Source organism: Squalius cephalus, assembly GCF_949319135.1.
Source record: "Squalius cephalus genome assembly, chromosome: 23".
Taxonomy (NCBI): domain Eukaryota; kingdom Metazoa; phylum Chordata; class Actinopteri; order Cypriniformes; family Leuciscidae; genus Squalius; species Squalius cephalus.
This window is the reverse complement of record NC_137144.1, coordinates 546,805-571,060: the sequence shown is the minus strand read 5'-3', so window position 1 is coordinate 571,060 and position 24,256 is coordinate 546,805. Positions and strand designations below refer to the sequence as shown.

Genomic DNA, 24,256 nt, shown 5'->3' with positions numbered 1-24,256 from the left:
ACATTTACCATGCATTTACTGTAGTAGCACTGACTGTAAACATGCTATTGTGGCAGAGATGTGTGATATTCATATCGAATTTTATTATATTATTAATATAGGCATGTATTAAATATTAAAGGAGAAATGAAATATAGGGCAAATTACAGACACCAATGGTTACATTTAAAAAGAGTAGAGTTCTGACTCAATAAGAATATTTAAATTTTACCCTTTAAAAATTAGGTTGTTAAAATTTTACAGATGTTACTGTTTGTGTTAATGAAAGTAAATTTACGGCTGCATCCCAACTCAAGACTCCCAAAACATGAAGGCTAATATTATTAATTATATATATATATATAATATATGAGGTGTGTGAATACCCAGATATAAAGATTGAGAGCAGTGGATCGTGGGGTCAGAATGAGAGTGTATGAGTGTATGAGCATCTGAAGTCTTCAGATTCAGCTCTGACACACCCACGCTTTGTTTAGTTTTCATTATTTGCTGTTTGGTCCTGTCACTGGCGATTGAGCACATGCACTCATGAGCAAATAACAGTGAGGAAGTGTTTATACTGGTGATTAGTAATGATGGATGCAGTGGTTATGTAACACTGGGAGTGAGCCGGCACCTGATGAACACACACCGGGACAGCAGGGCTTCTGAAAGCAGCGGCTCACTCGTGGCCGTCAGACCTGGGGATTTATTACACTTATACCGCAGTTACCACACACACGCTTATATAATGGTAATCTTAAAACTATTTTCACACTGTACTTTATGCCACTGTTTAAGCATCCTGATTAGAAACAAACCTGCTGTGGAGTTACTGACCATTCATTAATCAACACCCTGGGATTATCTGTCAGCCAATCAAAATGGAGAGTTCACTCTAAGAATACTTCATTGTTCGCCGAAGCCCTGTTCGTCTCTATTGTCTCTTGTTTATCTGGTTTATCATCTGTTCTTTCTCTCTGTCCCTGGTGGATAAAAACATATGCTAAATATACTTGCAGCCAGACTAATTCAGTATACTTCAAGAGTGTTAATGATTACTTAACTTGAAGTGTGCTAATTGTGTACTAAGTATATTTGAGCATAACTTTAAATGTATTTAGTGTACTTTTGTGTGCTAAATTAGAACAACTTCAAGTATACGTACTATACTTTAAGTAGCCTATATATGCCTGTGTAGGGACTAATTAAATGCTTGATTAGTGATATTAAAAGTGTACTTTATTTGTGTTACAAGTACATTACAAATTCATTGCGAGTGTTGAAACATACAATCAAGTGTATTATATTTGAGTAAAACGTATATATGGCTCAGTAATACCTTTGGCTTATTCCAAATACTACAAATTGCACACTTGGTCTTCAATAACAAATGCACATTAATAAACAAATATTACTTAGCTATACATTGCATACACTTTATTTAAATATGTTTTAAATGGGCTTTCAATGCATTTATGCATAATATGCAATAATACTCTCTGAAAGCAATTTATGTCCAAGTAATGAAGTGAATTCCAAGCATGAAGAATTACTCTAAATTACTCTAATATTTAACTTAAAATATACTACAACTTCAGGATATTTAATAATGTATTTTGAAAGTATACTTTCAATTGTTACAATTTTAGCACATAGTTAAAAATAAACCCAAAATATTTTTTCTTTAATTTCAATTGCAAATAAATACACTTAAAAAAAAAAAAAAAAAAAAAAAAAACAGAATTTTTACTTCATAAAATATATATTTTTTAGAAAATATACTAAATTACAATTATTTTAAAGTGTGTTAAAAGTTGTATTGTGAAAATAGGTAAAAGCATGATGCTTTAATTTACTTTAAATATATTTAAAGATAGTAAAACATTTTTGTTAGTGTATTTGCAATGTACTATTGATAAAAAGGAATATATTTTAAATACAATAAAGTATACTTTTTTCCACTAGGGGTGTTTCATCCTTTAAGAAATTTCAGACAGTTTCTTTCAATTCACTTAAAGACATTATTAACTTAACCTAACCCTAACTGCACGACATTTTTCCCACATGTTTTTTTGCTCCAGATGTTTGATGTTGCTGGGACTAGCATTTTAGCTATAATAAATAAGTCCCTTCTCACAGGGGTTGTTCCTAAATAAAACATGCAACCGTAAAAAAAAATAAAAAAAAAAAAAATCTTGGCCCTAACCATACTTTCCAATTCTAGACCAAATTTACCTTTTATTTCTTAAATCTTAGAGAAAGTTGTATTGGAAAAACAGCAGAGTCATTTGGAGTTAAATAGTGTTTTTGAAGAATCCCAGTCTGGGTTTAGAACATATCACAGTCCCGAGTCAGCTTTATGGACTGTTATTTTATACTGTACTGCTTTATTAAAAGATTTTATGATATTTTATTGTCTGTTGACTCAGGGGATTCTGTGAGACTCTTACTCTTTTTTTTAAGTGCTGCCTTTGATAAAGTGGACCACACAATTATGATCTCACGACTAGAACAGTGTGTGGGTATTGAATGATGCACTCTAAATTGGTTTGAATCTGAATGCTAGAACATCTTCTGTTTGTCTTGACGGGTTCTCTTCTTCTGATTCGGCTTTGGGTTATGAGTACCTCAGGGCTCTGTACTGGCCCTGCTCTGTTCTCGTTGTATGCGCTCCCTTTGGGGACTATCCCCAACCCTATCCCTATCCCTATCCCTAACCTTTGGGGACTATCCCTAACCCTATCCCACATTTATTTGCCCCTAAAGAAAAGATACAAAAAAGTACACTCACCTAAAGGATTATTAGGAACACCTGTTCAATTTCTCATTAATGCAATTATCTAATCAACCAATCACATGGCAGTTGCTTCAATGCATTTAGGGGTGTGGTCCTGGTCAAGACAATCTCCTGAACTCCAAACTGAATGTCAGAATGGGAAAGAAAGGTGATTTAAGCAATTTTGAGCGTGGCATGGTTGTTGGTGCCAGACGGGCCGGTCTGAGTATTTCACAATCTGCTCAGTTACTGGGGTTTTCACGCACAACCATTTCTAGGGTTTACAAAGAATGGTGTGAAAAGGGAAAAACATCCAGTATGCGGCAGTCCTGTGGGCGAAAATGCCTTGTTGATGCTAGAGGTCAGAGGAGAATGGGCCGACTGATTCAAGCTGATAGAAGAGCAACTTTGACTGAAATAACCACTCGTTACAACCGAGGTATGCAGCAAAGCATTTGTGAAGCCACAACACGCACAACCTTGAGGCGGATGGGCTACAACAGCAGAAGACCCCACCGGGTACCACTCATCTCCACTACAAATAGGAAATAGAGGCTACAATTTGCACGAGCTCACCAAAATTGGACAGTTGAAGACTGGAAAAATGTTGCCTGGTCTGATGAGTCTCGATTTCTGTTGAGACATTCAGATGGTAGAGTCAGAATTTGGCGTAAACAGAATGAGAACATGTATCCATCATGCCTTGTTACCACTGTGCAGGCTGCTGGTGGTGGTGTAATGGTGTGGGGGATGTTTTCTTGGCACACTTTAGGCCCCTTAGTGCCAATTGGGCATCGTTTAAATGCCACGGCCTACCTGAGCATTGTTTCTGACCATGTCCATCCCTTTATGACCACCATGTACCCATCCTCTGATGGCTACTTCCAGCAGGATAATGCACCATGTCACAAAGCTCGAATCATTTCAAATTGGTTTCTTGAACATGACAATGAGTTCACTGTACTAAAATGGCCCCCACAGTCACCAGATCTCAACCCAATAGAGCATCTTTGGGATGTGGTGGAACGGGAGCTTCGTGCCCTGGATGTGCATCCCACAAATCTCCATCAACTGCAAGATGCTATCCTATCAATATGGGCCAACATTTCTAAAGAATGCTTTCAGCACCTTGTTGAATCAATGCCACGTAGAATTAAGGCAGTTCTGAAGGCGAAAGGGGGTCAAACACAGTATTAGTATGGTGTTCCTAATAATCCTTTAGGTGAGTGTATTTTCCTAAGCTCTTTATCAGCATGCTTGTCTGATATTAAGTCCTGGTTTTCCTTACATCTAAACGAGAGCAAAACTGAGGTCATTGGTTTGGGCCCTCAGGAGTCTCTGCTACTCCCAATGGCCACCTGGGAGATTTGGTCCCCTATGTAAAACACTGTGAAAAACTTAGGTGTTATTTTTGACATATTTTTGTGATTTTTGATAAACCGATAAATGCTGTAGTTAAATCTATTTTTTTTAAATTAATATTATTATCTAAGGCTAAGAGTTTCTTAGCATTTGCAGAGTTTGAGAGAGTGATCCTTTCGTTCATCTCATCTAGACTTGATTATTGTAATTCTCTTTATATTGGAATGAGTCAATCCAATATTAGTCGTCTTCAGATGTTCAGAATGCAGCAGCTAGGCTTTTGACTGGCACAAGGACATTTAATCATATTTACCCAATACCACATTGGTTTTTGCACTAGCTGCCGGTTTGTTACAGAATTGATTTTAAAATTCTGCTTTTGTTTTTAAAGCCATGAACGGATTAGCTCCAAAATATCTCTCTGATCTTTTGAAATGAAATAACTCTGCTAGATTATTGTAGTCATCTCAACAAAGACTGCAGATGGTTCCGAGGTCTAGACTTAAGACGAGGGGTGACCGGGCTCTTTCTATTGTGGAATAGTCTTCCTCTATGCCTAAGACTAGTATCAGTTCGTGCGATCGTTGCTCAAACAGTAGAGCGTTAGCGCTTGCAACGCCAAGGTCATGGGTTTGATTCCCAGGGAAAGCAAGAAATGATATGAGTGTAAATGTGTACCTTGTAATACAATGTAAGTCGCTTTGGATAAAAGCGACTGCCATGTGCATAACTGTAAATGTAAATGTCGTTGTGTGTCTGTGGGATTGAGAGCGGCTGTGGACGTTCACTCCCAGTATCCGCTGGTTTAGATCATGAGCACTCGCCCGCTCCTTCATCACGCTCCTCTTTATGGGTTCAACATCTCTGTGACAGATGAGATGTATACTGATCCAAGCTCTTATGATGGAGATATTCCCTCAGTGGACTGAGAGAGAAAACACTCGCTTTGAGCTCGGTGAGTGAAATGTGAAACACACTAAATATCTTCACTATGTGAGGAAGTATCATGTTGTTTAATGCTATAAGTTTATTTGTAATGCACATCTTTAAGGTGATTTACAAACAATCGTGTCAAAATCGAGATAATTCAATAAAAAAATATTTAAAAAATGATTTATCCATAATAAGCTTTTTGGTAATTTTTGACTGACTTGAATGGTTTCAAAATTATATATAATAGCAAACTCTGAGAAATTGTTAAAATAATCTCTAAATAACTATCCAGATGTATATTTTCTAGTCATAACATCTAAAATTCTTGTGCTATCATGAAGTCATGTTATTTTTTATTCCTGGCCAAAATACATTCTCATATTTTCTTTATCTTTCAACTTATGGAAGTGTAGATTTTTACTGGAGTGAATGTACAAAATGTTGCATATTGTTTATATAAATGATGGTGAAATAGAGAAATTTACACAAAAATAAGATCTAAAAGGCCTAAAATCCTCAAAGAGCATAATTTCTATGATCATGACTTCAGGGAAATTAGTTTTATATCGTTTGATTAAAAATGAAAGGTTCCTCGCACTGATCCCGACTAACAGCCAGTGAGTGACCCGTTTCTGAAAAGTTTAGGAGGGTTAAAAGATATCTGTCTCTAATGACTCAAAAGTCTTCCAGGTCTGTCAGCTACTGCGGTTAGTCCGTAGAAGAAACTCTTCATTTCTGTGGAAAACCAGCTGACATCTGTTCTGCATTCTGGATCTGGCTGAGAGTGAGTGGACCTGGCATGTGCTGAACACCTGAGCACTCCTCTAACTCCTCTAACTCCTCTAACTCCTCTAACTCCTCTAACTCATCTAACTCATCTAACTCCTCTACCTCCTCTACCTCCTCTACCTCCTCTAACTCCTCTAACTCCTCTAACTCCTCTACCTCCTCTAACTCCTCTACCTCCTCTACCTCCTCTACCTCCTCTACCTCCTCTACCTCCTCTAACTCATCTAACTCCTCTACCTCCTCTAACTCCTCTACCTCCTCTAACTCCTCTAACTCCTCTACCTCCTCTAACTCCTCTACCTCCTCTAACTCCTCTACCTCCTCTAACTCATCTAACTCCTCTACCTCCTCTAACTCCTCTACCTCCTCTACCTCCTCTAACTCCTCTACCTCCTCTACCTCCTCTAACTCCTCTACCTCCTCTACCTCCTCTAACTCCTCTAACTCCTCTACCTCCTCTAACTCCTCTACCTCCTCTAACTCCTCTAACTCCTCTAACTCCTCTACCTCCTCTAACTCCTCTACCTCCTCTAACTCCTCTACCTCCTCTAACTCCTCTACCTCCTCTAACTCATCTAACTCCTCTACCTCCTCTAACTCCTCTACCTCCTCTAACTCCTCTAACTCCTCTACCTCCTCTACCTCCTCTAACTCCTCTAACTCCTCTACCTCCTCTAACTCCTCTACCTCCTCTACCTCCTCTAACTCCTCTACCTCCTCTAACTCCTCTAACTCCTCTACCTCCTCTAACTCATCTAACTCCTCTACCTCCTCTAACTCCTCTACCTCCTCTAACTCCTCTACCTCCTCTACCTCCTCTAACTCCTCTAACTCCTCTACCTCCTCTAACTCCTCTAACTCCTCTACCTCCTCTACCTCCTCTAACTCATCTAACTCCTCTACCTCCTCTAACTCCTCTACCTCCTCTACCTCCTCTAACTCCTCTAACTCCTCTACCTCCTCTAACTCCTCTACCTCCTCTACCTCCTCTAACTCCTCTAACTCCTCTAACTCCTCTACCTCCTCTAACTCCTCTAACTCCTCTACCTCCTCTACCTCCTCTAACTTCTCTAACTCCTCTAACTCCTCTACCTCCTCTAACTCCTCTACCTCCTCTAACTCCTCTAACTCCTCTACCTCATCTACCTCCTCTAACTCCTCTAACTCCTCTACCTCCTCTACCTCCTCTAACTCCTCTAACTCCTCTACCTCCTCTAACTCCTCTAACTCCTCTACCTCCTCCAACTCCTCTACCTCCTCTAACTCCTCTAACTCCTCTACCTCCTCTACCTCCTCTAACTCCTCTAACTCCTCTAACTCTGCTTGTGTTTCTGAGAGTAATATGATGAGAGCATCATTGATTTGGTGCGGCTACGATAAATTAGAATAGACTCAGATTCTGGAGTGCTTAAGTCTGCTGTATATCTATAGAAATGTACAGCTTTCATCACAAATGTTGTTTTGGATTGCAAATATTATTTGAGTACAGAGACTCAACTGAATCTTCTTGAGATTCCAGATGTGAATCACACAGTGTATGTCCAGCTTCAGTGTATGCCCACCTTCAGTCATCACGATATCAAATCACTTGATTCCAGTGAAATTGGCTCTTATAGTGAAATGGTGAGATCATTTCCAGTGGCTCTTGACACGGCACTCGTCGAGCGTGGCTGGTCATGACGTGCTTGACTCGTGTTCTTCAGGTTGTAGTGGTTTAATGAGAGCTCTCGAGGAACACGCAGCACAGGGAGCGTTCAGTGGAAACTATCCCGTCTGAAGCAGAACTTCTATAGCACATGGAATATAGGCTTTGATTGCTTCTGTAATCTGACTAACTTTGTGGAATTACATGAGACTAAATTGTCATGACACTTTGATGCATTTCATACAAAGAAAGACAAAAGCATGTCAGTAACTGAATGGTGAGGTGGTCTTCTGTGAGGTTTGTGTTGATTAGTCTTTGTGTAACAGTAATGTCCCGCAAAGCACAGTCACTAAACATTCTGTGAGCCTGAAGTCGGTTCTCTTAGTCCATCTTCTGTTCTGCGGCTGACAAGTTTGGCTCAACTATGTTCAGATTTACAGAAAATTGTTCTTGCTTAATTCATAAAGCTCCGAAGTGTTGTTTTTTTGGGGAGTGGGAGAAACCTGTATTTCACTGAGTCACTGAGACGGCATTATTCATAGTCCCAGATCACAGATAGCCACTTCCAGCCCGGAGTAAAGCTCAGCCCTCCCGCTGGATGCCATTAGACGCATCAGGAGAGAGGACAGGCTTCATGGTTAGCAGGTTGGGGAAATTGAATAATGTAAATGGGATACATCAATAAATAGCAGGAATGAGCACTAAAGCTTACTGAGTCACTGGTGGCGTTCTGCCAGTAATCAGAAGATAAGGCATATTCTTTTGGCATAGTAATACAATTACTATGGAGGAAAGGACAGGACGAGAATAGAAGCTCTTCAATTTAGATCAGCGGTGGGAGATGAAGCGCTGGACCGCAGTAACATCCCTGAAACCACACGTCACTCACGGCCACATCTGCATCTACACAACAACACACATCTAACACACACGTCACTCACGGCCACATCTGCATCTACACAACACACACAGCTAACACACACGTCACTCACGGCCACATCTGCATCTACACAACACACACAGCTAACACACACGTCACTCACGGCCACATCTGCATCTACACAACACACACAGCTAACACACACGTCACTCACGGCCACATCTGCATCTACACAACACACACATCTAACACACACGTCACTCACGGCCACATCTGCATCTACACAACAACACACATCTAACACACACGTCACTCACGGCCACATCTGCATCTACACAACACACACAGCTAACACACACGTCACTCACGGCCACATCTGCATCTACACAACACACACATCTAACACACACGTCACTCACGGCCACATCTGCATCTACACAACAACACACATCTAACACACACGTCACTCACGGCCACATCTGCATCTACACAACAACACACAGCTAACACACACGTCACTCACGGCCACATCTGCATCTACACAACACACACAGCTAACACACACGTCACTCACGGCCACATCTGCATTTACACAACAACACACATCTAACACACACGTCACTCACGGCCACATCTGCATCTACACAACACACACATCTAACACACACGTCACTCACGGCCACATCTGCATCTACACAACAACACACAGCTAACACACACGTCACTCACGGCCACATCTGCATCTACACAACACACACAGCTAACACACACGTCACTCACGGCCACATCTGCATTTACACAACAACACACATCTAACACACACGTCACTCACGGCCACATCTGCATCTACACAACACACACATCTAACACACACGTCACTCACGGCCACATCTGCATCTACACAACACACACATCTAACACACACGTCACTCACGGCCACATCTGCATCTACACAACAACACACATCTAACACACACGTCACTCACGGCCACATCTGCATCTACACAACAACACACATCTAACACACACGTCACTCACGGCCACATCTGCATCTACACAACACACACATCTAACACACACGTCACTCACGGCCACATCTGCATTTACACAACACACACATCTAACACACACGTCACTCACGGCCACATCTGCATCTACACAACACACACATCTAACACACACGTCACTCACGGCCACATCTGCATCTACACAACACACACAGCTAACACACACGTCACTCACGGCCACATCTGCATCTACACAACACACACATCTAACACACACGTCACTCACGGCCACATCTGCATCTACACAACACACACATCTAACACACACGTCACTCACGGCCACATCTGCATCTACACAACAACACACAGCTAACACACACGTCACTCACGGCCACATCTGCATCTACACAACACACACAGCTAACACACACGTCACATCTGCATCTACACAACACACACAGCTAACACACACGTCACTCACGGCCACATCTGCATCTACACAACACACACAGCTAACACACACGTCACATCTGCATCTACACAACACACACAGCTAACACACACGTCACTCACGGCCACATCTGCATCTACACAACACACACAGCTAACACACACGTCACTCACGGCCACATCTGCATCTACACAACAACACACAGCTAACACACACGTCACTCACGGCCACATCTGCATCTACACAACACACACATCTAACACACACGTCACTCACGGCCACATCTGCATTTACACAACACACACAGCTAACACACACGTCACTCACGGCCACATCTGCATCTACACAACACACACAGCTAACACACATGTCACTCACGGCCACATCTGCATCTACACAACACACACATCTAACACACACGTCACTCACGGCCACATCTGCATCTACACAACACACACATCTAACACACACGTCACTCACGGCCACATCTGCATTTACACAACAACACACATCTAACACACACGTCACTCACGGCCACATCTGCATCTACACAACAACACACAGCTAACACACACGTCACTCACGGCCACATCTGCATCTACACAACACACACAGCTAACACACACGTCACTCACGGCCACATCTGCATCTACACAACACACACAGCTAACACACACGTCACTCACGGCCACATCTGCATCTACACAACACACACAGCTAACACACACGTCACTCACGGCCACATCTGCATCTACACAACACACACATCTAACACACACGTCACTCACGGCCACATCTGCATCTACACAACACACACATCTAACACACACGTCACTCACGGCCACATCTGCATTTACACAACAACACACATCTAACACACACGTCACTCACGGCCACATCTGCATCTACACAACAACACACAGCTAACACACACGTCACTCACGGCCACATCTGCATCTACACAACACACACATCTAACACACACGTCACTCACGGCCACATCTGCATCTACACAACACACACAGCTAACACACACGTCACTCACGGCCACATCTGCATCTACACAACACACACAGCTAACACACACATCACTCACGGCCACATCTGCATCTACACAACACACACAGCTAACACACACGTCACTCACGGCCACATCTGCATTTACACAACAACACACATCTAACACACACGTCACTCACGGCCACATCTGCATCTACACAACAACACACAGCTAACACACACGTCACTCACGGCCACATCTGCATCTACACAACACACACATCTAACACACACGTCACTCACGGCCACATCTGCATCTACACAACACACACATCTAACACACACGTCACTCACGGCCACATCTGCATCTACACAACACACACAGCTAACACACACGTCACTCACGGCCACATCTGCATCTACACAACACACACATCTAACACACACGTCACTCACGGCCACATCTGCATTTACACAACAACACACATCTAACACACACGTCACTCACGGCCACATCTGCATCTACACAACACACACAGCTAACACACACGTCACTCACGGCCACATCTGCATTTACACAACAACACACATCTAACACACACGTCACTCACGGCCACATCTGCATCTACACAACAACACACAGCTAACACACACATCACTCACGGCCACATCTGCATCTACACAACACACACAGCTAACACACACGTCACTCACGGCCACATCTGCATTTACACAACAACACACATCTAACACACACGTCACTCACGGCCACATCTGCATCTACACAACAACACACAGCTAACACACACGTCACTCACGGCCACATCTGCATCTACACAACACACACATCTAACACACACGTCACTCACGGCCACATCTGCATCTACACAACACACACATCTAACACACACGTCACTCACGGCCACATCTGCATCTACACAACACACACAGCTAACACACACGTCACTCACGGCCACATCTGCATCTACACAACACACACAGCTAACACACACGTCACTCACGGCCACATCTGCATTTACACAACACACACATCTAACACACACGTCACTCACGGCCACATCTGCATCTACACAACACACACAGCTAACACACACGTCACTCACGGCCACATCTGCATCTACACAACACACACAGCTAACACACACGTCACTCACGGCCACATCTGCATCTACACAACACACACAGTTAACACACACATCACTCACGGCCACATCTGCATCTACACAACACACACAGCTAACACACACGTCACTCACGGCCACATCTGCATTTACACAACAACACACATCTAACACACACGTCACTCACGGCCACATCTGCATCTACACAACAACACACAGCTAACACACACGTCACTCACGGCCACATCTGCATCTACACAACACACACATCTAACACACACGTCACTCACGGCCACATCTGCATCTACACAACACACACATCTAACACACACGTCACTCACGGCCACATCTGCATCTACACAACACACACAGCTAACACACACGTCACATCTGCATTTACACAACACACACAGCTAACACACACGTCACTCACGGCCACATCTGCATCTACACAACACACACATTTAACACACACGTCACTCACGGCCACATCTGCATCTACACAACACACACATCTAACACACACGTCACTCACGGCCACATCTGCATCTACACAACACACACATCTAACACACACGTCACTCACGGCTACATCTGCATCTACACAACACACACATCTAACACACACGTCACTCACGGCCACATCTGCATCTACACAACACACACATCTAACACACACGTCACTCACGGCCACATCTGCATCTACACAACACACACATCTAACACACACGTCACTCACGGCCACATCTGCATCTACACAACACACACATCTAACACACACGTCACTCACGGCCACATCTGCATCTACACAACACACACAGCTAACACACACGTCACTCACGGCCACATCTGCATCTACACAACACACACATCTAACACACACGTCACTCACGGCCACATCTGCATCTACACAACACACACAGCTAACACACACGTCACTCACGGCCACATCTGCATTTACACAACAACACACATCTAACACACACGTCACTCACGGCCACATCTGCATTTACACAACAACACACATCTAACACACACGTCACTCACGGCCACATCTGCATTTACACAACAACACACATCTAACACACACGTCACTCACGGCCACATCTGCATCTACACAACACACACATCTAACACACACGTCACTCACGGCTCCATCTGCATTTACACAACACACACATCTAACACACACGTCACTCACGGCTCCATCTGCATTTACACAACAACACACATCTAACACACACGTCACTCACGGCCACATCTGCATTTACACAACAACACACAGCTAACACACACGTCACATCTGCATTTACACAACACACACAGCTAACACACACGTCACTCACGGCCACATCTGCATCTACACAACACACACAGCTAACACACACGTCACTCACGGCCACATCTGCATCTACACAACACACACATCTAACACACACGTCACTCACGGCCACATCTGCATCTACACAACACACACATCTAACACACACGTCACTCACGGCTACATCTGCATCTACACAACACACACATCTAACACACACGTCACTCACGGCCACATCTGCATCTACACAACACACACATCTAACACACACGTCACTCACGGCCACATCTGCATCTACACAACACACACATCTAACACACACGTCACTCACGGCCACATCTGCATCTACACAACAACACACAGCTAACACACACGTCACTCACGGCCACATCTGCATCTACACAACACACACATTTAACACACACGTCACTCACGGCCACATCTGCATCTACACAACACACACAGCTAACACACACGTCACTCACGGCCACATCTGCATCTACACAACACACACATCTAACACACACGTCACTCACGGCCACATCTGCATCTACACAACACACACATTTAACACACACGTCACTCACGGCCACATCTGCATCTACACAACACACACATCTAACACACACGTCACTCACGGCTACATCTGCATTTACACAACACACACATCTAACACACACGTCACTCACGGCCACATCTGCATCTACACAACACACACATCTAACACACACGTCACTCACGGCCACATCTGCATCTACACAACAACACACAGCTAACACACACGTCACTCACGGCTACATCTGCATTTACACAACACACACAGCTAACACACACGTCACTCACGGCCACATCTGCATTTACACAACAACACACATCTAACACACATGTCACTCACGGCCACATCTGCATCTACACAACACACACATCTAACACACACGTCACTCACGGCCACATCTGCATCTACACAACACACACATTTAACACACACGTCACTCACGGCCACATCTGCATCTACACAACAACACACATCTAACACACACGTCACTCACGGCCACATCTGCATCTACACAACACACACATTTAACACACACGTCACTCACGGCCACATCTGCATTTACACAACAACACACATCTAACACACATGTCACTCACGGCCACATCTGCATCTACACAACACACACATCTAACACACACGTCACTCACGGCCACATCTGCATCTACACAACACACACATTTAACACACACGTCACTCACGGCCACATCTGCATTTACACAACAACACACATCTAACACACATGTCACTCACGGCCACATCTGCATCTACACAACACACACAGCTAACACACACGTCACTCACGGCCACATCTGCATTTACACAACACACACATCTAACACACACGTCACTCACGGCCACATCTGCATCTACACAACAACACACAGCTAACACACACGTCACTCACGGCCACATCTGCATCTACACAACACACACATCTAACACACACGTCACTCACGGCCACATCTGCATCTACACAACACACACATCTAACACACACGTCACTCACGGCCACATCTGCATCTACACAACAACACACAGCTAACACACACGTCACTCACGGCCACATCTGCATCTACACAACACACACAGCTAACACACACGTCACTCACGGCCACATCTGCATCTACACAACACACACATCTAACACACACGTCACTCACGGCTACATCTGCATTTACACAACACACACATCTAACACACACGTCACTCACGGCCACATCTGCATCTACACAACACACACATCTAACACACACGTCACTCACGGCTACATCTGCATTTACACAACACACACATCTAACACACACACACACACCTGCTCTTCTGCAGTCATCAAGCTAACACACACGGAGTAACACAAGACTACAAACTGTGCCCAGCTCCACAAATACAACACAAATCAAGAGAAATCACGGAGAAATAGAAGGAGATCCAAAAATATATGTTAGGATATAATGAACAAATATATTTTTTATGTTGTCTGACGTTTGTTTGCGGATCACAGCACATATCTCTGAAACTGTGGCGTTAGCACTGCTGCTACGGCTCGGCTCACTCGCGGGGTTTTCCACTGGACTGACCCTTCCCAGCGAGCCGTGGCCATACTGATCACTGATTGGTCAGAGAGAATCGTCACTACCAGCGTCGTTGGATTTGCGACGCGAGACACCAAACCTGTTAGATGTAAATAGTGAGCAACAGCCACCACAGTATTATTTGTTCCTACAACTTTTTTTAAACGACTGTCGCACGCAACTTGAAAAAAGAAATGGCGTCGCTACTATAATCAGTTAGCCTGACTTCGTCATACTCATATTCTAGTCAGAATGTGAGTCTGATACCGCTCCATAGAGATTTGATTATGGGGCGTGTCTCAACCGAACCAGGAAAAAAAAAAACTCTGCACTCAATTGGATAGACCTACAACCAATCAGAGCAACGGAGTAAATGACGCATGTTCTTCATTCATATTTTCAACCAACAAAATGTCGCGGCTCTCTGTTCCTCTTTTAAAATGAATGCGCTGTGGAGATCTTCTATAACAGACGCGATGGCGGAATCTACACATGATGTTTCATAAACAAAGTTCGGGAGGAGCACGTACAAATAATCAATCCAATATCAACTTGTCATCAAACAATACCATGTCTAACGTTACCCTATATCAGCATGAGGAAGCATATTCACTCTGTCAACTTACCTAACACTCCTTGACAGATCTTCAGCATCCCTCGGTCCCTCCACCACCCCGAATCCTCACTCTTGTCTTGTTCGCTCACAACCAGGAACACGGGGGGAGTATGGCTACCGAGCCCACAGCCCTCTCCTCGGACAGCACGTCATATACGCATATCTGACTTATTTGTGTGAACTCGTGAAATCTCATATAGCCTACGCATTTATTCTATCTGACTTATTTGTAAGTGTGAACTCGTGAAATCTCACTTCTCCAGCGGCAGTCATCTTTGTTGTAAACTAATTCAACCCAAGCGCTCTTTGGTGACGTGGGTGATTACGTAACCGCAGATCATCTGTCCATCATCGAGTAAAGCCCGCCCTGGCAATTTGATTGGCTCGGCCTTTTGGGAGCCGGGCATAATTACTCCTCAACGGATCGAGTCCAGACCGAACTTCCCGACCAAAAAATGTTGTGGGCGGGGTTCGGGCTGGCACCCAGGCTAATAATCAGTCTGTAATCATACCCACTTTGAGCTGGACTAAACTGCAGTGGAAAAGTGACGTTGAGTCGTGCCACATGTCTACTCCAGCCAATCAGAAAATGGTCACACCCCACTGACCAATCACAGCACATTCCAGCTTCATCCAATCACATTGAGCTTTACAATCAGGATGTGAACAGAGCCATAATTCACCAAACTTTCTCTTTTTTTTCTCTTTATCTATATACAAACTATATATATATCTTTTTTTTATACATTACACATTTTTTAGAATCATATATATATATATTTATTATTATTATTATTATTATTATTATTATTATTATTATTTTATTTTTTAATATACTTTAAAGATGATCTACTTTTCTCAATTTCATTCATGATATGCCTAGATTTTGTGGAAGATTCTTGCCATCTACTGGAAAACAAACACTTTTACTAATAACATAAGATGAGTTTAAGTATAGCCGCTAGATGGCAGCAGAGCATCAGTCGACGGCTCAGCTCTGGCTTACATTTACATTTATGCATTTGGCAGACGCTTTTATCCAAAGCGACTTACATTGCATTCAAGGTACACATTTTACATTTTGTCAGTTCTTGCTTTCCCTGGGAATCGAACCCATGACCTTGGCGTTGCTAGCGCCAGTGCTCTACTGTTTGAGCTACAGGAAAGCCTTAAGCTTAAGCTGTGTGGGTCTAATGTGAATATTGTGTGTGTAGGTGTTGTGTTGAAGCTTTGTGAGCTCTTTAATGATGTGATTGTGTGTTTGTAGGTGTTGTGTTGAAGTTTTGTGAGCTCTTTATGATGTGATTGTTGTGTGTGTAGGTGTTGTGTTGATGTTTTGTGAGCTCTTTATGATGTGATTGTGTGTTTGTAGGTGTTGTGTTGAAGTTTTGTGAGCTCTTTATGATGTGATTGTTGTGTTTGTAGGTGTTGTGTTGATGTTTTGTGAGCTCTTTATGATGTGATTGTGTGTTTGTAGGTGTTGTGTTGAAGTTTTGTGAGCTCTTTATGATGTGATTGTTGTGTTTGTAGGTGTTGTGTTGATGTTTTGTGAGCTCTTTATGATGTGATTGTGTGTTTGTAGGTGTTGTGTTGAAGTTTTGTGAGCTCTTTATGATGTGATTGTGTGTTTGTAGGTGTTGTGTTGATGTTTTGTGAGCTCTTTATGATGTGATTGTGTGTTTGTAGGTGTTGTGTTGAAGTTTTGTGAGCTCTTTATGATGTGATTGTGTGTTTGTAGGTGTTGTGTTGATGTTTTGTGAGCTCTTTATGATGTGATTGTGTGTTTGTAGGTGTTGTGTTGAAGTTTTGTGAGCTCTTTATGATGTGATTGTGTGTTTGTAGGTGTTGTGTTGAAGCTTTGTGAGCTCTTTATGATGTGATTGTTGTGTTGAAGCTTTGTGAGCTCTTTATGATGTGATTGTTGTGTTGAAGTTTTGTGAGCTCTTTATGATGTGATTGTGGTGTGTGTAGGTGTTGTGTTGAAGTTTTGTGAGCTCTTTATGATGTGATTGTTGTGTTGAAGTTTTGTGAGCTCTTTATGATGTGATTGTTGTGTGTGTAGGTGTTGTGTTGAAGTTGTGTGAGCTCTTTATGATGGTGATTGTTGTGTTTGTAGGTGTTGTGTTGAAGCTTTGTGAGCTCTTTATGATGTGATTGTTGTGTGTGTAGGTGTTGTGTTGAAGTTTTGTGAGCTCTTTATGATGGTGATTGTTGTGTTTGTAGGTGTTGTGTTGAAGCTTTGTGAGCTCTTTATGATGTGATTGTGTGTTTGTAGGTGTTGTGTTGAAGTTTTGTGAGCTCTTTATGATGTGATTGTGTGTTTGTAGGTGTTGTGTTGATGTTTTGTGAGCTCTTTATGATGTGATTGTGTGTTTGTAGGTGTTGTGTTGAAGTTTTGTGAGCTCTTTATGATGTGATTGTGTGTTTGTAGGTGTTGTGTTGATGTTTTGTGAGCTCTTTATGATGTGATTGTGTGTTTGTAGGTGTTGTGTTGAAGTTTTGTGAGCTCTTTATGATGTGATTGTGTGTTTGTAGGTGTTGTGTTGAAGCTTTGTGAGCTCTTTATGATGTGATTGTTGTGTTGAAGCTTTGTGAGCTCTTTATGATGTGATTGTTGTGTTGAAGTTTTGTGAGCTCTTTATGATGTGATTGTTGTGTGTGTAGGTGTTGTGTTGAAGTTGTGTGAGCTCTTTATGATGGTGATTGTTGTGTTTGTAGGTGTTGTGTTGAAGCTTTGTGAGCTCTTTATGATGTGATTGTTGTGTGTGTAGGTGTTGTGTTGAAGCTTTGTGAGCTCTTTATGATGGTGATTGTTGTGTTTGTAGGTGTTGTGTTGAAGTTGTGTGAGCTCTTTATGATGTGATTGTTGTGTGTGTAGGTGTTGTGTTGAAGTTTTGTGAGCTCTTTATGATGTGATTGTGTGTTTGTAGGTGTTGTGTTGAAGTTGTGTGAGCTCTTTATGATGTGATTGTTGTGTGTGTAGGTGTTGTGTTGAAGCTTTGTGAGCTCTTTATGATGGTGATTGTTGTGTTTGTAGGTGTTGTGTTGATGTTTTGTGAGCTCTTTATGATGTGATTGTGTGTTTGTAGGTGTTGTGTTGAAGTTTTGTGAGCTCTTTATGATGTGATTGTTGTGTTTGTAGGTGTTGTGTTGATGTTTTGTGAGCTCTTTATGATGTGATTGTGTGTTTGTAGGTGTTGTGTTGAAGTTTTGTGAGCTCTTTATGATGTGATTGTGTGTTTGTAGGTGTTGTGTTGAAGCTTTGTGAGCTCTTTATGATGTGATTGTTGTGTTGAAGCTTTGTGAGCTCTTTATGATGTGATTGTTGTGTTGAAGTTTTGTGAGCTCTTTATGATGTGATTGTGGTGTGTGTAGGTGTTGTGTTGAAGTTTTGTGAGCTCTTTATGATGTGATTGTTGTGTTGAAGTTTTGTGAGCTCTTTATGATGTGATTGTTGTGTGTGTAGGTGTTGTGTTGAAGTTGTGTGAGCTCTTTATGATGGTGATTGTTGTGTTTGTAGGTGTTGTGTTGAAGCTTTGTGAGCTCTTTATGATGGTGATTGTTGTGTTTGTAGGTGTTGTGTTGAAGCTTTGTGAGCTCTTTATGATGGTGATTGTTGTGTTTGTAGGTGTTGTGTTGAAGTTGTGTGAGCTCTTTATGATGTGATTGTTGTGTGTGTAGGTGTTGTGTTGAAGTTTTGTGAGCTCTTTATGATGTGATTGTGTGTTTGTAGGTGTTGTGTTGAAGTTGTGTGAGCTCTTTATGATGTGATTGTTGTGTGTGTAGGTGTTGTGTTGAAGCTTTGTGAGCTCTTTATGATGGTGATTGTTGTGTTTGTAGGTGTTGTGTTGATGTTTTGTGAGCTCTTTATGATGTGATTGTGTGTTTGTAGGTGTTGTGTTGAAGTTTTGTGAGCTCTTTATGATGTGATTGTGTGTTTGTAGGTGTTGTGTTGATGTTTTGTGAGCTCTTTATGATGTGATTGTGTGTTTGTAGGTGTTGTGTTGAAGTTTTGTGAGCTCTTTATGATGTGATTGTGTGTTTGTAGGTGTTGTGTTGATGTTTTGTGAGCTCTTTATGATGTGATTGTGTGTTTGTAGGTGTTGTGTTGAAGTTTTGTGAGCTCTTTATGATGTGATTGTGTGTTTGTAGGTGTTGTGTTGAAGCTTTGTGAGCTCTTTATGATGTGATTGTTGTGTTGAAGCTTTGTGAGCTCTTTATGATGTGATTGTTGTGTTGAAGTTTTGTGAGCTCTTTATGATGTGATTGTGGTGTGTGTAGGTGTTGTGTTGAAGTTTTGTGAGCTCTTTATGATGTGATTGTTGTGTTGAAGTTTTGTGAGCTCTTTATGATGTGATTGTTGTGTGTGTAGGTGTTGTGTTGAAGTTGTGTGAGCTCTTTATGATGGTGATTGTTGTGTTTGTAGGTGTTGTGTTGAAGCTTTGTGAGCTCTTTATGATGGTGATTGTTGTGTTTGTAGGTGTTGTGTTGAAGCTTTGTGAGCTCTTTATGATGGTGATTGTTGTGTTTGTAGGTGTTGTGTTGAAGTTGTGTGAGCTCTTTATGATGTGATTGTTGTGTGTGTAGGTGTTGTGTTGAAGTTGTGTGAGCTCTTTATGATGGTGATTGTTGTGTGTGTAGGTGTTGTGTTGAAGCTTTGTGAGCTCTTTATGATGGTGATTGTTGTGTTTGTAGGTGTTGTGTTGAAGTTGTGTGAGCTCTTTATGATGGTGATTGTTGTGTTTGTATGTGTTGTGTTGAAGCTTTGTGAGCTCTTTATGATGGTGATTGTGTGTTTGTAGGTGTTGTGTTGAAGTTTTGTGAGCTCTTTATGATGTGATTGTTGTGTTGAAGTTTTGTGAGCTCTTTATGATGTGATTGTTGTGTGTGTAGGTGTTGTGTTGAAGCTTTGTGAGCTCTTTATGATGTGATTGTTGTGTGTGTAGGTGTTGTGTTGAAGCTTTGTGAGCTCTTTATGATGGTGATTGTTGTGTTTGTAGGTGTTGTGTTGAAGTTTTGTGAGCTCTTTATGATGGTGATTGTTGTGTTTGTAGGTGTTGTGTTGAAGTTTTGTGAGCTCTTTATGATGGTGATTGTTTGTTTGTAGGTGTTGTGTTGAAGTTTTGTGAGCTCTTTATGATGGTGATTGTTTGTTTGTAGGTGTTGTGTTGATGTTTTGTGAGCTCTTTATGATGGTGATTGTTTGTTTGTAGGTGTTGTGTTGAAGTTTTGTGAGCTCTATGATATGATTGTTGTGTGTGTAGGTGTTGTGTTGAAGCTTTGTGAGTTCTTTATGATGTGATTGTTGTGTGTGTAGGTGTTGTGTTGAAGCTTTGTGAGCTATTTATGATGTGATTGTTGTGTTGAAGTTTTGTGAGCTCTTTATGATGTGATTGTTGTGTTGAAGTTTTGTGAGCTCTTTATGATGTGATTGTTGTGTGTGTAGGTGTTGTGTTGAAGCTTTGTGAGCTCTTTATGATGTGATTGTTGTGTGTGTAGGTGTTGTGTTGAAGCTTTGTGAGCTCTTTATGATGGTGATTGTTGTGTTTGTAGGTGTTGTGTTGAAGTTTTGTGAGCTCTTTATGATGGTGATTGTTGTGTTTGTAGGTGTTGTGTTGAAGTTTTGTGAGCTCTTTATGATGGTGATTGTTTGTTTGTAGGTGTTGTGTTGAAGTTTTGTGAGCTCTTTATGATGGTGATTGTTTGTTTGTAGGTGTTGTGTTGATGTTTTGTGAGCTCTTTATGATGGTGATTGTTTGTTTGTAGGTGTTGTGTTGAAGTTTTGTGAGCTCTATGATATGATTGTTGTGTGTGTAGGTGTTGTGTTGAAGCTTTGTGAGTTCTTTATGATGTGATTGTTGTGTGTGTAGGTGTTGTGTTGAAGCTTTGTGAGCTATTTATGATGTGATTGTTGTGTGTGTAGGTGTTGTGTTGAAGTTTTGTGAGCTCTTTATGATGGTGATTGTTGTGTTTGTAGGTGTTGTGTTGAAGTTTTGTGAGCTCTTTATGATGGTGATTGTTTGTTTGTAGGTGTTGTGTTGAAGTTTTGTGAGCTCTTTATGATGTGATTGTTGTGTTGAAGTTTTGTGAGCTCTTTATGATGTGATTGTTGTGTGTGTAGGTGTTGTGTTGAAGCTTTGTGAGCTCTTTATGATGGTGATTGTGTGTTTGTAGGTGTTGTGTTGAAGTTTTGTGAGCTCTTTATGATGTGATTGTTGTGTTGAAGTTTTGTGAGCTCTTTATAATGTGATTGTTGTGTTTGTAGGTGTTGTGTTGAAGCTTTGTGAGCTCTTTATGATGGTGATTGTTGTGTTTGTAGGTGTTGTGTTGAAGCTTTGTGAGCTCTTTATGATGGTGATTATTGTGTTTGTAGGTGTTGTGTTGAAGTTTTGTGAGCTCTTTATGATGGTGATTGTTGTGTTTGTAGGTGTTGTGTTGAAGTTTTGTGAGCTCTTTATGATGGTGATTGTGTGTTTGTAGGTGTTGTGTTGAAGTTTTGTGAGCTCTTTATGATGTGATTGTTGTGTTGAAGTTTTGTGAGCTCTTTATGATGTGATTGTTGTGTGTGTAGGTGTTGTGTTGAAGCTTTGTGAGCTCTTTATGATGTAATTGTTGTGTGTGTAGGTGTTGTGTTGAAGCTTTGTGAGCTCTTTATGATGTGATTGTTGTGTGTGTAGGTGTTGTGTTGAAGCTTTGTGAGCTCTTTATGATGTGATTGTTGTGTGTGTAGGTGTTGTGTTGAAGTTTGTGAGCTCTTTATGATGTGATTGTTGTGTGTGTAGGTGTTGTGTTGAAGCTTTGTGAGCTCTTTATGATGGTGATTGTTGTGTTTGTAGGTGTTGTGTTGAAGTTGTGTGAGCTCTTTATGATGGTGATTGTTGTGTTTGTAGGTGTTGTGTTGAAGTTTTGTGAGCTCTTTATGATGGTGATTGTGTGTTTGTAGGTGTTGTGTTGAAGTTTTGTGAGCTCTTTATGATGTGATTGTTGTGTTGAAGTTTTGTGAGCTCTTTATGATGTGATTGTTGTGTGTGTAGGTGTTGTGTTGAAGCTTTGTGAGCTCTTTATGATGTGATTGTTGTGTGTGTAGGTGTTGTGTTGAAGCTTTGTGAGCTCTTTATGATGGTGATTGTTGTGTTTGTAGGTGTTGTGTTGAAGCTTTGTGAGCTCTTTATGATGGTGATTGTTGTGTTTGTAGGTGTTGTGTTGAAGTTGTGTGAGCTCTTTATGATGGTGATTGTTGTGTTTGTAGGTGTTGTGTTGAAGTTTTGTGAGCTCTTTATGATGGTGATTGTGTGTTTGTAGGTGTTGTGTTGAAGTTTTGTGAGCTCTTTATGATGTGATTGTTGTGTTGAAGTTTTGTGAGCTCTTTATGATGTGATTGTTGTGTGTGTAGGTGTTGTGTTGAAGCTTTGTGAGCTCTTTATGATGGTGATTGTTGTGTTTGTAGGTGTTGTGTTGAAGCTTTGTGAGCTCTTTATGATGGTGATTGTTGTGTTTGTAGGTGTTGTGTTGAAGCTTTGTGAGCTCTTTATGATGTGATTGTTGTGTGTGTAGGTGTTGTGTTGAAGCTTTGTGAGCTCTTTATGATGTGATTGTTGTGTGTTTGTAGGTGTTGTGTTGAAGTTTTGTGAGCTCTTTATGATGGTGATTGTGTGTTTGTAGGTGTTGTGTTGAAGTTTTGTGAGCTCTTTATGATGGTGATTGTGTGTTTGTAGGTGTTGTGTTGAAGTTTTGTGAGCTCTTTATGATGGTGATTGTGTGTTTGTAGGTGTTGTGTTGAAGTTTTGTGAGCTCTTTATGATGTGATTGTTGTGTTGAAGTTTTGTGAGCTCTTTATGATGTGATTGTTGTGTGTGTAGGTGTTGTGTTGAAGCTTTTGTGAGCTCTTTATGATGTGATTGTTGTGTGTGTAGGTGTTGTGTTGAAGCTTTGTGAGCTCTTTATGATGTGATTGTTGTGTGTGTAGGTGTTGTGTTGAAGCTTTGTGAGCTCTTTATGATGTGATTGTTGTGTGTGTAGGTGTTGTGTTGAAGTTTGTGAGCTCTTTATGATGTGATTGTTGTGTGTGTAGGTGTTGTGTTGAAGCTTTGTGAGCTCTTTATGATGGTGATTGTTGTGTTTGTAGGTGTTGTGTTGAAGTTGTGTGAGCTCTTTATGATGGTGATTGTTGTGTTTGTAGGTGTTGTGTTGAAGTTTTGTGAGCTCTTTATGATGGTGATTGTGTGT

General features: G+C 41.7%; 1 protein-coding gene across 7 annotated transcripts in view; it reads left to right on the top strand.

Moving 5' to 3' along the window:
• Nucleotides 1-24,256, top strand: part of insc (INSC spindle orientation adaptor protein) — a 114,723-nt gene that overhangs the window by 15,800 nt on the left and 74,667 nt on the right. The gene's annotated exons all lie outside the window — the stretch shown is intronic.